This window comes from Miniopterus natalensis, chromosome 5, assembly GCF_054644295.1.
Source record: "Miniopterus natalensis isolate mMinNat1 chromosome 5, mMinNat1.hap1, whole genome shotgun sequence".
NCBI lineage: Eukaryota > Metazoa > Chordata > Mammalia > Chiroptera > Miniopteridae > Miniopterus > Miniopterus natalensis.
Window position 1 is genome coordinate 12,619,405 of NC_142085.1, and position 15,581 is coordinate 12,634,985.

The 15,581-nt window shown below is 52.5% G+C and overlaps 1 protein-coding gene across 1 annotated transcript in view; it reads right to left on the reverse strand.

Moving 5' to 3' along the window:
- The window catches only part of KIF6 (kinesin family member 6), a 338,850-nt gene that overhangs the window by 22,281 nt on the left and 300,988 nt on the right, over positions 1 to 15,581 (reverse strand). The gene's annotated exons all lie outside the window — the stretch shown is intronic.

The following is a 15,581-nucleotide window of genomic DNA, read 5'->3' on the forward strand; positions in this document are numbered from 1 at the left end:
GGTTTACATCAACGAGGGAGAGAGGCAAAGGGTTAGGGTACTATTTAGGGCAGATGACAAAGTGAACCCCAAGATGAAAGGGGACCCTGTGAGCTCCTCTGGGGCTTTGCGATGGGAACCCGCTTAGCCCCTCCCCTGGGTGGCAACTTCTGCTCTGCTGGAAGCCCCCCCGGAGGCTTCCCCGATTCTGCTCGGAGGCTGTCCCTCCCACTGCCCAGCGTCTTGTCTCAGGAAGAGAATTCTTCCAACGTTGCCACTAATCCTTTGACTGTTGAGTCACTCATTTCCTCTGGAGTCCCCAGGGAAGATGCAAGATAGCGCCCCCCATCCTCTGATGCAGAGCCCTAGCAAAGCAGGGAGACATCAGTAAACCGGCGCACGTCCGTCTTTGCATCAGCCAAGCTCTCTAGCCTCCTGGTTTTGATGTCCCTCTGAAACAGCGGTCCCCAAGCCTGATTAACGTCCCACTGAAGCACTGGTCCCCAAGCCTGATTAACCCAGGCAGTGCAGCCGGAGCTGGGACCCACCCCTGCCGCTAAGACAGGTGACAGGGGTGTGGCGAGGCCTTGGGCAGGGCTGTGTCCCCACGCAGGCTGACCACCGCGTTGGCTGCCTGGTTGCTGGAGCTTGTCCTTTCCTAGCCGGGTGGGTGAGGTCTGCTTATGCTCCAGACCTACTATGGGCCAGGTGGCTTTTGGACTTGACCAGACTTAATCCTTCTAGTGCTTACCCGAGGTGTTACTCTTCCCACTTTACAGATAAGGGCATTGAGGATCAAAGAGGTTAACTTGCCCAAGGCCGAGTAGCTGACTTCAAGAACCTAGATCCAAATATGGGTTTGTTAGGCCTGGCCAGCGTGGCTCAGTGGTTGAGCATTGACCTATAATCTAGGAGATGGCGGTTCAATTCCCGGTCAGGGCACATGCCTGGGTTTCGGGCTCGATCCCCAGTAGGGGGCGTGCAGGAGGCGGCCAATCAATGACTCTCATCATTGATGTTTCTCTCTCTCCCTCTCCCGTCTTCTCTCTGAGATCAATAAAGATATATTTCAAAAAACCCACAAGAAACAAAAAAACAAATATGGGTTGGTTTGGTTGCAAGGGCCTTGGATTCAGAAATTCCTTCTGTAACATTTCTGATGGAGGGCCATTCGCTTTCTGCCATTACTTACCCCCAGAAGTGGGGAGCTCACTACTTTGCACGATAGCACATTTCACTGTGGGCAGCTCTGTTTCCTCTCGCTTTGGGCTGAGACCTGCCACACTAACTTGTTTCATTTCTGCTTTGGATCTTTGGGACAGCATAGCATGACCTCCTTCTAATTTGATGGTTCTTTAAATATCTTAACAGCAACAACAAAATACCATGTGCGCCTGGAGCTTTATTCTCAGGCCGACTCTGCCCTCATCTAGGGCTCAGTGACAGTTACTTTCTTCTTTTTTTTTTTTTTAATAAATCTTTACTGATTTCAGAGAGAGGAAAGGAGAGGGAGAGAGAGAGATAGAAACATCAATGATGAGAGAGTCATTGATCGGCCGCCTCCTGCACCCCCCCGACTGGGGACCGAGCCCACAACCCGGGCATGTGCCCTGACTGGGAATCGAATCCCAATTGCCTGGATCCTAGGTTGATGCTCAACCGCTGAGACACTCCCGGCCGGGCAACAGTTACTTTCTAATGCTCTTAAGGATAGAGCCTAAGTCTGGACATAACACCCCAGACAGGTCTGAGAGGGACAGGGCTCTCCTGGCTGCTACAATTTTATGCCCTTTATTTCCACAGCAGGTGACTATTAGAAATAACCAGTTGATGCCTTCTCTGTGCAGGTTCTGTCAAGTGCTCTCCACACCTTGTCGCTAATTCTCAAACAACCGAGCAGCGATAGCAGCGTTGCCATCTCATTTCAGTTAGATCCCGAAGTTCAGAGGGGCTGTGAATAACCCAAGGTCACACAGCTAATAGGTGGCAGAGCTGGTTCCAAAGAGCCAAGTGTTTATTCCGGGCAGCGTCCCCAAGGCTATATGGCAGCAGCTTTATCACTGTCACTGCGCGTGTCAGGTTGTCACTGGCCGTTATTAAGCTTGAGCTCGGTTTAAACACTTTCATATTTTAATGAGTGGCTGTCAAAACACATCCTATTTCAGCGTGATTGTCCTTTTGATCCCAAATGCAACTTGTCCCATTTATTGGGGGTTTAGCCTACTGAGGGGTTCCTTGTCCTGTCACGTTTATTGCTCCCGCTTCTGTCATTATCTGACTCATTGATAAATATGCTAAGCGGATTAGCATTCTGTCCTTTATCTTCCAGGCACCTGTTACTTTCTCTCCCTTGCAGCAAGCGTCTGACTCCTCACTGAAACACAGGAGATGCCTTAGGCCTCCCAGCTGAGGACGCCACTGTGGCCCACGCTTGGGCATTTTATTGGCCCCGCTGAGCCAGACTGCCTGCCTGTGCTGCTGTGTGCCCCGGGCGCAGGCCCCGGCAGCCCCTTCAAGGCAGGGACTGGCCCTTCTGCTCCCTGCGTCTTCCCCGGGCTTTGTTCGCACCTCGCAGACAGGGTGCACTCAGTGCTAGCTGCGCTCACTGGCCCTTGTCCTCTGAAAAACCTCAGACACGAGAAACTGAACAAAGCATCTTAACTTCAAACGGATAATGGTAGGACTGGAATGGACAGAATATTTCCTCTCTTAATAGTTTCAGGAATGGGCAAATGTATCTTCTAGCCTCTTAAAAAAGAAAAGCTGTGAATCTCCTTCCTCCTTTTAATACTTTTGGACCCCACACCAGGGAATTGCTGGGAAATTCAGCGAAGGACCCGCTCTGTGGTGACTGGCTGGTGTCCTGCAGCCACACACTGCGTGACAGGCGGCTGGAGGCAGGGCTCCTGGGGCTGCCAGGGGCAGTTCATCCATTACCCACCCCTCCCGTAGGCCGTCTCTAGAGGCCTCGTGAAAAGCAGAGGGCAGGATGGAGGCAGAGATGGGCTGGCCGTCTTTTCTTGGGGCATCTGCGGGTGTCTCTGGCAGATCGGAGTTACAGGTGCCTTGGAAGCCCGAGGGTGTCCAGGAGCCCAGGGCAAGGAGAGCATTCTGAACGCAGCTGAACAAGAATGGGAGACGAGTCGGCCACCGTGTGTGGGGCATGCCCTTGGTCCCACTCGCTGTGCCACCTCATTTATTCTTGTCACTCTAGCTGACAGATCTCATCGATCCATTTTCCAGAGAAGGAGACCCGGGCTCAGGGTGACTGGTGGCTTGCTCAGTGCCACCAAAGCCACCAAACAGCAGAGCCAGGCTTTGAATCCAGGACTCGTCATTCATTCGCTCAAGTAATGAATGTTTATAAGCGTTGATAAGGACCCACTCTTATGTCGGGGGCAGTCTGCCGGGGAAGGCAGACATTAAACCATAAAACAAAACCCGAGTCTGGGACAGAATGCCGGGGCGTCGAAGGCTGCCGTGAGGGAAGGGGAAGCTGGATACGGGCTGGAGGGCAGCCATGCCAGGCAGGAAGTCAGGGGCCTCCCCGGGGAGGGGCACTCGAGCAGGGACCTGAATGAAGAGAGGACGGCTGCAGAATTCAGAGGAGAGAGTATGGGAGCAAGTGCAAAGGGCCTGTGGTGTGTCAGCGAATCTGGAGAACGGTGAGAAGGCCAGTATGTGACCCCTGCTACCTGGCATGATTTCGGGGCATGAGAGAGGTGGCTAAGACTTCTCCCCACTCCCCATTCTCCCCCACCCCGCACAGGTGCACGTGTGCACACAGGGAAAGGGACACTGGTGGAGCTGAGGCCAGTGAGGAAATTAGCCCAGACCACACAGGACCTTGTAGGTCATGGAAAGGACCTTGGCTTTGAGAGCGATCAGAAGCTGGAGGGTTTTGAGTGGAGGAATAGCTAGATCTATTCCTTTGATAGCTAAGCCAGGCGGCTTTTTTGCTGAGCAAGACAAAGCTGCTCCACGCGGAAGAATAGTTAGTGCGAGGTGGCGCCAGGATGCCTTGGGCCTGTTGAAAGGATCTGGGAGAGAAAACTGGGGCATGGGACCTTGGGCAGCCAGAAGGAGGGCGCAACATACCCCAAGATGCAAGCTATCCGTGTTGTCATGGCAACCAAAGGGCCTCTTGCCAAAGGTGATGTTTGCTCAGTGAAATGCACTGTAACCCACCGGGAGACAGCCCCTGGCTGCTTCTGATGCTTTCTGACGCTTGGCTTACCCATCCTTTCTGAAGGGAAACAGGGGCTGGGAACTCAAAGGAAGTGAACAAAAGCCCTGAGCAAGAACAGAGGAGGGGGGAGTCGCTAAAGGGCACTCGGGCTTTGTGGGTCTCCGGGCCCACTGGGCCTGTGGCCAGGGATAGGACCTCCAGTCACCTGACAGGAGGCACAGGGAGCCCTCCTTTCAAGCACAGGATTCTGCCTGGGACAGGGGCACAGGAGGTCACGCTGCGAATCTGTTGGGCAGCCTGCTCCAAAGCAACACAAAAGCGAGGAGGACGGGTTTTGTGCCAAGGGCCATGCAGCTGAATGCCACACGGAGGAAGCCCTGGGCTGTCAAGCGGTAACTGAAACTTCAAACAGGGCGCACACGGCCCCAGCTCTGAAGTGTCAGGTGTTCCGGGAACTGGCAGCAGAGGAAGACAGGGACCCTCACTGGGAAGGCCACCCCCTATGTGCCCCCTCCTACCTGACACACACACACACACACACACTCACCACACCCCAAAACTCTCCCATGCAGTTATTTAGTGTCTCAAATGTGCAGAACCTCATTTCTTTGCTTTAGTAGGGCCCTACTCCTGACCTACTGGGTTAGGATTTGCTGGTAGGTTCCCTGGTGAATTCTTTTTTTAAAATTTTTATTTAAATCAGAGTATTTATAGCCATAAGCATTTATTTGCTAAACACTATAGCAGCTAAATAAGCAAAACCCAAGACAAGCAAGGGGGAATTGATGGGCACGTTACCATTGGGTCTTTGTCACGTAATTTAAGTTATTGATAATTATACACAGAAACAGAATGATATTATCAATAAGGTTGATTTAGTGCCATCAACAGAAATCTCCTACAAAGACAATAATATGTGCTCTCATTGAGTCAATAAAAATCTAAAATAAATTGTCATGTGAAAGACTCTATTATCTTAAAAATCAAGATGAGCAATACAGGAGTTGAATGATCAGATTACACTATTCTGATAAAGTTTAAGCAAGAAAAAAGTTATTAATAAATGTGAAATAACAGAATGGTTATTGATCTTGCTTTATATTATTTCCCTTGTGAATTCTGACGCTCACCCCTCTTTAAGAAACACTGCTCAAGGCTCCGAGCCCTGCTTCAATGCACGGACTTCATGCAGGAGAGATCAGGAATGCAGGAGCTGCCAAGGCTTAGGTAGGCTGTGGGCGAGCTAGCATGTCCCTTCGGTCCCTGTCCACCTGCCGGACTGTGGAGAAAGGGGCCAAGGGTTTGCAGGGAGGAAGGCACCCGGTGCAGGGCTGGAGCTGCCAGTTTCGAGCAAATCACTTGGCCCTGTCGGGGGTGGATAAGTCTGAATAATGATGGTCACCGTGCTCATTGGTCGGGGACCTCATGTGTCTTATCTTATATAATCGTCGCAGCCCCCACTGCAGATGGGGAAGCTGAGCTCTGACGGGGAGTGAAGGGGAGAGTAATCTGCCCAGGATCACACCACTGGTGAGCAGAGCTGAGGTCAGGCCCCGGCTCCGTCCGATTTCAAAGCCTGTGCTTTTTCCTCCGTAAGTGATTGCGATAAGGCAGGAAGCCACGGGCAGATCATTGAAGTCGGTATTGACTTGTCCTTGGCATTTGAAGGGGATGCTCTTTCCCATGAATGCCTTTCCAATCTGGGGCCGGGGCTGAGACAAAGCCTCGGTTTCTTCCTGAGTGCTGGCCTGTGAAGACTGCCCTTTACTGATGAAAATGTGGCTGCACTCTGACCCCACCTGGCATTGCAGCATGCCCACTGGGGCCTGCCCCTCTCCAAGTCCAGCCCCCCAGATGCCCAGAGACAGCCAGCTCCATCTCCCCCACTGTGTGCAAAGGAGGAGTCCTAAGAAAGGCAACACTGACATTTCCAACCAGATGCCAGAGCTGGAAGGGGACCTGTGGGTTTCCAGAGAGCAGAGGCCAGAGGGCCCAATGTGGCTCTCTTCCAGCCAGTGCCCTGGACGGGGGCAGGAGTGAGTTATGTGGCTCTTTTGTGGGAGATGAGACATAGGAGCCACGGCGGCACTCCAGCCTCGTCTCAGCTCTCCAGCTAATGATTCACCCGCCAAACACCCTCTCTGGGCCTCCTTGGGGCTCAGCCGTCTCACAGAACCGTAGATCACTCGGCCTCACCTTGTTTGAGAAGTCAAAGTGTCTGTTCTTGCAGAGATTAATGGTGTCGGTGGCTCAATTACCACAATGGGCAGCAGCTCAGAGGCAGAGTCTGGTTTCCCAATCAGACCATTTCCTGCTTAATGGCTCAAATGTATTGTCAGCTGAAGTAATCACACGCTAACGGGGGCTCAGTGCCACCATCCATCTCGGTGTTGATCCTGGGGAACAACACAGCTGCCTGCGGCCGGCTCAGGCTCGGGGGCGAGATGAACGCCCCGCAGATGCTGTGACTGATCACTGCCTGGGCGCAGTCCCCTCCGCCCCACAGGCTGCAGCCTCCCGCCCGTCTTCCCCCAGGGAGAAGGGGACACTCTCCCAGAGGGGACACCCCATGCTTTTGTACCAACAGAATCAGTTAGTGGGCCAGTTCCGAGCAGATCGCAGGCCCAGAACGCCCTCACAGACGGCCGCCCGCCCTCCCGTGCTGCCGAGGAGCCTCCCCTGCTGCCATCTGGGCGTCTCTGCCCGAGGTCACGGCCCTGGGCTGGCGGCCTCTCTCCTCTGCAGCCGCCCCTTCTCTTCCCCAGTCTGTTCCCTGCGGAGGGTGTGGGCCACGCAGAGGTCAGTGCACACGAGGGGCAGCGAACCTGCCGAGGGAGGGCCTGGGGCCCACGGCGCCGAGGGAAAGCCACTTCTAGTCTCGCCACTGGCTTCAGCCTCAAACAGGTCTCTTCCGAAGCTCTCACCTTCTCCTGTCTCTTCACAAACCTTCTGCTTTAAGCCCAGATCCATCTCTTTGGCTCCTGGTCAACATTTCTGGTGGCAGCCACTCAGGGCCTGGCTCCGTGACACTCTTTCCGGGGCTCCTGGTGGCCCTCCTGCCCACCTCGGCCTCCAGAGGCAGGTCTGTCCCGAGGCCGCTCCTGCCTGCTTTCAGCCCCCGGTGGCTTCCTTAGCCCTTGGTCAGAAGGGTGCTTGCATCTGAACTCAGAGTCCAGGTCCCCTGGCAACTCTACCCTTTGTCGCTCAGCCTCGCGGAACGGTGTTGACCACACGTCCTGGTCTCAGTGGCTTTTCAGGGAGACAGTAGCAGGAAACTTGGCACCTCTAAAGCGCAGTCACGTCATTGTCACACCAGCTGCAGCCAGTCGGGAGTGTTCTCAGGACACAGATGGCCTCGAGGGGGACAGTTTCTCTAGCGCCCGTAGGAGTGAGCGGGCCTCCCCCTGTGCCTGCCTCTGATGATGACGGCTGGTGGGGCTGGGTGTTGTCTTGACCGGCTTGGAAGAGAGACTTCAGGACTTTTAGGAATTGAGGTGAGGATCCTGATAAAACCGTCTCCTCCCACTTCTGGAAAACGTATCTGCTACTCGCCAATTTATTAAGTCAATATGCTGGTTTGATAAAAATTTATTATAGATAGAGTCAAAAGTTCTGAGACGGTGCACAGTGGAATTGGCACATTTTCAAAGTAAGATGGCAAGAGGTGGTTAGGAACCCAAATGCCCACATCAGCGCTGGAAAAGGCCGACAGGCACTTTTGAAGAGGATTTCCTTAGAGGGCCAGCATTCGCCTTCAGCCCGCCCTGCCCTCTTCACTGGGGCCACGTGTGGGGGTCCTTCTTCCCCCCTCAAAGGCAGCCCGGGGCTCGGAGACCACTCAGAAAGCTTAATAAGCATCCTCGGGCGTGCGTGCGTGCGTGCGTACGTGTGTGTGTGTGTGTGTGTCTGTGCCCTGCAGGTGCGCAGAGGACTGATGTCTGACTCCCATTCAGGAATAGGGCCCTAGAGCAGCGATTTTCAACCGCTGCGCTGCAAGAATTTTTAAAACATGCAATAGCCCACTATTTAGTCAGGGACACTGACCTTTCCCCCCCCCCCCCTTAAATTATCAAGTAAAACAGTGACAGCAGCCCACACAACAATAGCCAACCGGTGTGAATGAATAAAAGTTATGCCTATTTTGCCCTTGCCAGTGTGGCTCAGCGGTTAGAGCATTGGCCATGCACCGAAGGGTCGTGGGCTTGATTTCTGGTACCTGTGTTGCAGGTCCACCCTCCGCCCCTGGTTGGGGCAAGTGCGAGACGTAGCCAATCGATAAGTCTCTCTTACGTGAGTGTTTCTTTCTCTCTCTCCTCTCCTCCCTCCCTCCCTTCCACTCTCTCTAAAAAAACAAGTCAATGGAAAAAATATCCTCGGGTAAAAATTAACAAAAAAAATTATACCTATTTTTTGTCAGATCGGCAAAAAATACATTTTTTACTGTGTCTTAGAATTTTAGTAATTAGTTTATGTGTGCCACAAGGTGAAAACAGTTGAAAAGCGCTGCTCTAGAGGGTAGGGTTTGGGCTGATGAGGCACTAGGAGCAAGAGCAAAGAGCTGGCTACAAGCCTGGAAGAGAGTCAGGGTAGGGTCACCTTCCTGGGCTGGTAAATGTCTAACAACCAGCTCTCTGAAAACAAACAAACAAACAAACAAACAAACAAACAAACAAACAAACACCCTGATTTGCAGTGGCTGCCAATTTTTGTGGTGGACATACTCTCATCATGGCCAGTTTTAAGCTGCCAACAGGATGTTCCTGAACTTGGCGCTGGAAAGAGATGCACACGGAAGCTCTCATGAGCCGGTGTGAGCTGGCGGCAGCCCCGTAGGCTCTCGAGCACGTCACTTAAGATTCAGATCCTTCTAAACAGGGCCTCCTAGAGGGGCACCGGGACCTTAGCAGAAGGAAGCCTGGCAGTGGACCACGGGACGCCTGGGGGTGGTGCACTGGACCTGCTCCATCTGCTTCTCCAAATCCACCCTCTTCCACTCTCTGCTCCTTGCGCCAGGGGCCTGGCTGGGAGAAGGCTGGGCTTCCCTACCCCTCACCTTCCGCTGGGCTCAGCCAGTGGGAACGTGGGCGAGTGACTGGGGTGGGAGGAGAAAGGGGCCGAGGCAGCTCTTTCCTGGGGGTCTCCGCGGGAACCCTGAGCTGGATGCGTTGCTTGGCTGAAGGCCACAGCTCCCGCCAGGTGCTGGAGCCCTTCTGCACAGCCCTTTCGGCCTTCAAGTCCCGGCACCTGCTCACTTCTCCTGCTCCCCGAAGGCCCAGGGGCAGCGGTGCTCCCTGCCTTGCTCCTGTTACCACCTCTGGGGTGCGGCCTCCCTTGCGGTTTCCCTACACTCTGCTCACACCTTTGTCAATAGACTGTTATTCAACTCTTCACAATACCTCATGTGAGTGCTGCCAACTGCTTCCTGTTTGGACTCTCACCCATACAGGTTCAAAGTGGGCAGACAACCGTTGGAATGAGGTGCTTTCCCTCAGATGAGGGGCCTGCAGGTGAGGGGCCTGCAGGTGAGGGACCTGCAGGTGAGGGACCTGCAGGTGAGGGACCTCCAGGTGAGGGGCCTGCAAGTGAGGGGCCTGCAGGTGAGGGACCTGCAGGTGAGGGGCCTGCAGGTGAGGGGCCTGCAGGTGAGGGACCTCCAGGTGAGGGACCTCCAGGTGAGGGACCTCCAGGTGAGGACCTCCAGAGACCTTTGGAAGTGCCCCAATGAGGAAGAACCAGCTTGGAGCATCTGCCAGGCCCAGAGAGCACAAAGCCACGCCACAGCTGTACCAGTCCAACAAGATCTTCACCACCCGCCTTTCTCCCTTCTTGTCTCCACTCCTTGGGGAAACTGAGCTTCGCAGGCTGGGAGAGGAAGTGAGTTAGAAAGAGTGAAGGAGCTGACCATCTGTCCTGTCTTCCTGGCTGCTTATCTCAGCTGGGGAAAGGAAGAGAAGCCTTATCTTTGAATGACATTTGAATTACTGAGACTGTAGTTATGATATAAAATGACTACTGTTTTTCTGTTGTTGTTTGCTTTGTTTGTAATTTGCAATGAATGACCAATGAATCCGGGGGGCCCAATTTCCACCCAGAGACAGAGACAGAGACAGAGACAGAGACAGAGACAGAGACAGAGACAGAGACAGAGACAGAGGAAGGACTCTCCCGACCGAGAATATTTAAAGAGATGGGAGGGGCAACAGAAAGGTAGCCCTGAGGAGCACGTCCCAGTGCAGCTGAAGATGCCACGGCCCTGCCGGAGCATCCAAGGCACCTGGAGGAGAGATGAGCAGCAGTGATTTGTTTTCTTCGTTAAGTAAAGATCCTCACATAAACGGTAGTGAGGAAAATGAAGGTTAATCAGAGTCAGGCTGGGATTGGTTTTTTACTACTTCTATTATCACAACCATTCCGCTGACGCAGTAATTTTATTTGATCTCTGAACCCTTGGAATTGAACCCTTTGTAGAGTTCTGGAAATTACTATAAACCATTTCAAAGATAAAAAAAAAGTTTAGAGAATCATATAAATAACATGCATGTACCGCCTCCTTATTTTGAAAAATCTGGTTAGCCACAGTTGCTTCAGGTTTTGTTTTTGAACTTGAGCAGTGCAGAGCTGGCTGGAGCCTCCTCAGTGTCCCCCCCAGTCCACTCTCCTCTGCCCCTAAGACAACCCACCCCGCTTTTATATTCTCACTGTATATATCTTTTTTATATCCTCACCTGAGGAATTGTTTTTATTGATTTTAGAGAGTGAAGAAGGGAGAGAGAGAGAGAGAGAAACACCAATATTGATGTGAGAGAGAAGCATTGATTGGCTGTCTCCCATACACACTCTAACTGGGGCTCAAACCTGCAATCTGGGTATGTGCCCTGACCGGGAATCGAACCCATGACTTTTTGGTGCACGAGCGATGCTCCAACAAACCGAGCCACACCAGCCGGGGTTCATTCTATATCTTCAGTGCCCCTTAAGCATGACTTAGCTAGTTCTTGACCTAGGAGGAGGTGGCATAGGTGTTCTTTTAGTAAATATTTGTTGGACCGGACACCTGTGCATATATGTTTTGAGCATCTTATGTATTGTGTTACCTTTCAAACATACAAGCTCCCACTCCCCTCTCCCCAATAAAGAGAATTGAAAATTTTGGGATTTACATAAATGGTATTATTCCATATATACTCTTCAGCAATTTTCTTTCTTTCAATCGCCATTGTGTTTTTGAGATTTATTCACATTGTCGCGTGTAGATCAAGTTTATTTATTTCAAATTCTCCACAGTGTTCCACTGTATGAATATATCATAGCTGTAGCTCATCTATCCACCCCCTACTGGGGGATTTTTGGCTTGCCTCCCGTTTTCGTCTGTTTGACTGTTTGCTATGATGAGAACAGCTCTGCGGTGAGCGTCTCAGGCACGCCCGGGACACCCCCTCGGGTGTATGTTCCTCTGCAGGGAACTGCAGGGCTGGGGGGTGCACATCTTCCATTTACCAGACACTGCCAGGACCGTCCCCAGGGGTTGTTCATAGACTTCACTACACCACTCGCTTTTCCCTGCTCTCTTTCCTTCCCATTTTTTCCTGGATGGGAACTTGTCCGCTCTGCTCTCTGGGCAGCACCTGTCCACGGCTCTGCCTTGACGGACTACACGTGTCTATCTTGCGTGGGCCCCTGGTTCCTTCCAACAGCTCCCCCGTGGTTTCCTGAAGAGAAACCAGTATTTTCAAAACACCGCTTGAAGCTTTTTGTTGGTTGGTTAGAACACAGCGCCTATTGTTTGTTTCGGAGCACAGATGACCCTGGCTTCCTGTTGGTAGGTCATCCCAAACTCATCAACCCCTTTGAAAAACTGGGAAGGGCTTTCCCAGCTCATGACACACACAACAGAATCGGTCCTAGGAAACACAATGACCTTCCCCGGGCCAAGCACAAACGGTGATTTTCATCACACCGTAAGGGAGAGAGAGGACAGGTGGAGGGGCCAGCCATAACATATTTTAGTCTAGTAGACTAAATTCTACTAGACGAAATTCTACTAGACTAGAATCTACTAGACTGGATTCTACTAGAATTTTGCTTTCTATGTTTGATATAAACTGAGTGCTTGTGTCCCCCCAACATTCATACGTTGAAATTTACTCCCCAGTGTGATGGTATTTGGAAGTGGGGCCTTCAGGAGCTAACCAGGTTACGAGGGTGGAGCCCTCATGAATGGGATTAGTGCCATTATAAGAAGAGGCCAGAAAGCCAGCTTACTCCTTTTCTGCCACATGATGACGCAATGAGCAGCCAGAAGTCTGCAACCCAGAGGAGGGCTCTCGTCAGAACCGGACCATGCTCGCATCCTGGTCTCAGGCGTCCAGCCTCTGGAACTGTGAGGAAATGAGTTTCTGTCTGTCAGCCACCTATTCTTTGGTAATGTGTGGCAGCCCCAACTGGCATCAGCACGGCTGAAAGGCCTAATTCATTCAGAGCAGCAGACTTGATTCCTGCACGCTTGGAAAGCGAGAAAGTGGCTCTGGCAGCTGGTTCCAGGCTCACCAGTGGACAAGTACTCAAGGCAGTAGACGCCCTTCCTGGGCTCGGCTGAATTTGCGCACAGGAGAGGGATTAATAGTGCCTGTGAGCAGATGCGGGCAGAGAGATGGGACTGCGGGACTGTGGGGACCTCCACCTGTTGTGCCCGTTGGTGCTGGTGGCCCAGAGCCATGGTAGGCTCTGTGGCCAGGGGCTGTGCCTGCTGCCTGGACTTCTGGTTTGTTTGGTTCGGGCACTCAAGTCTGAGACCATGACAGTTCGCTGAGCACTCTACTGTGTCCTCAGCTCCATCACATGGACACCGTGCTCGACACTCAGGCCAACCCAGTGGAGCAGACGTTCTCATGTACATAAGGAAAAGGAAATTCAGGAAGATTAACGGACCAAGGTCACAGAACTAGCAAACGGTAGAGGTGTGATTCAAACAAGGGTCTCCTGAGTCCAAGGCGAAGGCTCTCTTCACTAAACCACAGTTGCTGTTCAAGACTGGCCCCAGCGCTGGTGCCCATGGCCCCCTTCTGGTGTCCAGACTGGCAGGAGAGGGAATCTGGAGCTATTCAAAGAGTCTGGGGCCTTGGCAATGGGAACTGGGCAGGGAAATGGGGTGGGGACTCCTCATTCCCAGCCTCTGACTTGGGCCTGGAAACTTGGTCAAGAACCTTGTGCCACTGAAGCTGGTCCTATGTTCACCAGGAACCGTGGATTAGAATAGACTCAGGTGGTGAGATTTTATCACTGGCTGTACTGAGCCACCCGAGTTCTTCTGGAACCAACTGAGATGCCATCTCGGCCTTGGGGCAGTTGCTTTCTCTGTATTCTGCCTTACTATTGGGGGTCAGCATTTCGACCATTCATTTCTAAGAAGATGAAACATTGCTAACCCACCCGAGTCCTCCATGCCTCCTCACCAATACCGTGAGTGTTCCCTGCATGTCTTAAGGAAATCTGCACTCACAGAGCAACAACCTTAGCCCTTGAGGTCTGGGGAGTGTTAGATGCCTTTCTTCATTCAACAAGCCACCAGCAGATGCCAGCTGAGTCTCAGAGATGCCAGCTGGGCGCAGGCTATCATTTGGTCCAACCACCCCATTTTACAGATGGTGGAACCTGGGCACAGAGTCCCTTAGCTGATGCCTGGTGCATCTTTTAGGCAAAAACTTGATCCCTGAGATGTCACTGATTTATTCAACAAATATTTACAGAGGACCTACTGTGTGCCAATCACTGTGCTCGGTGTTGGGGAGATAAAGTTACTCCATCCAGGGGAGGAGACACAGAAGAGACTAACAGTCATTACAAGACATGCTAGGTTCCATCACAGAGGTTTGTTTACCCAGAGTCCGTGTGAGCCCAGAGGAAGCAGACAGCCCTGCTCAGGGAAGCCTGCCTTTGGAAATGTCTTAACCAAGCCACGAGGTCTGGAGGGAGGAAGACATGTTAAAAGCTGCAGAACCCTTTCTTCAAACAGAAACTTAATGGCAAAGAGAGAAATAGAAGTTGCTTTGGTTGAATCAGGGTGGGTGGAAATCCTGAGGCCCTGCCGCTTGCAGTGACTCCCCCACACCACCTCTGGGTTCCACTGAGCTCATTGTGAAAACCATACACTGGAGGATGCCAGGAGCTCCAGTTCTGCCTCGGTCAGGGGCTCCTCTGCACACCTGGGAACCCCTGGTTCCACATACTGCCTGGGGCGTACTAGGTGCTCAGTGAACCTGGTGAGTAAAGGGGTGACAGGCTGGTCTTTCACTCTCTCTCAAATTTGTTGTCCCCGGGTCCAGAATTCCAAAGAGCATGTCAGGACTCAATCTTAAACAATTTTATACCAAAGCGGGAAGTGGCGATGGCAGGGGCCTCTGCTTGGAGACAGCAGGGCTGCCACAAGGGGTCACTGCAGGAATTCTGTTTGGGACAGATGCGCTGCTCGGAACAATGAAGTAGAACAGGGAGTCCTCAGCTTTGATGCCTCCCTGCCCTCCTTAAGGCCCCCCTGGGGATGGGGCTGTCACTGCCCTGTTTTCAGGGACAGGTGGAGCACACCATGGGTGGCACTGCGGCCACAATGGACTGGTCTCGGGGGCTGCTTTGCTCCTGGTATGGTAAGAGGATGGGGGAGGGGAGAGGAGGGCTCTTCAGGGAACTAGTGTTTGTGGGAGAACCACAGACGCTAATTGGAACCTGCCAATGCCATGCATCGTGGACTTTTTCTTAATTAATTAATTTCTTAGTTAATTAATCATCATCATTATTGCTGTCTTCTGTAACATACCTACAGTCGAGGCAATGAAATGTTCCAGTAGGTGGTTTTCACAGAAGTTAGGTCAAGGGATAAATGTGGAGAAAGGTGTGGTGTCATCCAACATGGTCTGAGCTTCTCAGGACCAGAGAACAGAATAATTCCTTCTACCACCGAACAGAATAATTGACTGACTGCCAAGCCCCCAGGGCCAGGCCAGGGCTACACGGCATGATCAGTGTGGGACGCCCGGGGCAGCCCCAGGCGTCCTCCAGGCCCACCCTGGCCGGGCTGGGGGTGGTGTGGGGACAGGTTAGTCACTCCTCAGTCAGTCAGCAAGTGCGGGGGAGCTCAGTGACTGCCTGCGGCTCTCTCTTCCTAAAAGGCCTCTTTGACCAAGGCTTCCTTGCTCGCAAATGTTCAACCGCCTGTAAGGTGGAGGTTCAGGTCTGAGGTCTGCAATGAGCCTGCCCAACTCACCCTTCCAGCCTTTTCCTTGACTGCTTCAAATCCACTCCCAAGAAAGTCCTCCTTCCCTCCCTCCACACGCAAAAACATGCCCCCCCGCTGCACATATCACACAGCACAGATGCACATACACCACACACGTAACCACACATACCACACACATGCCAC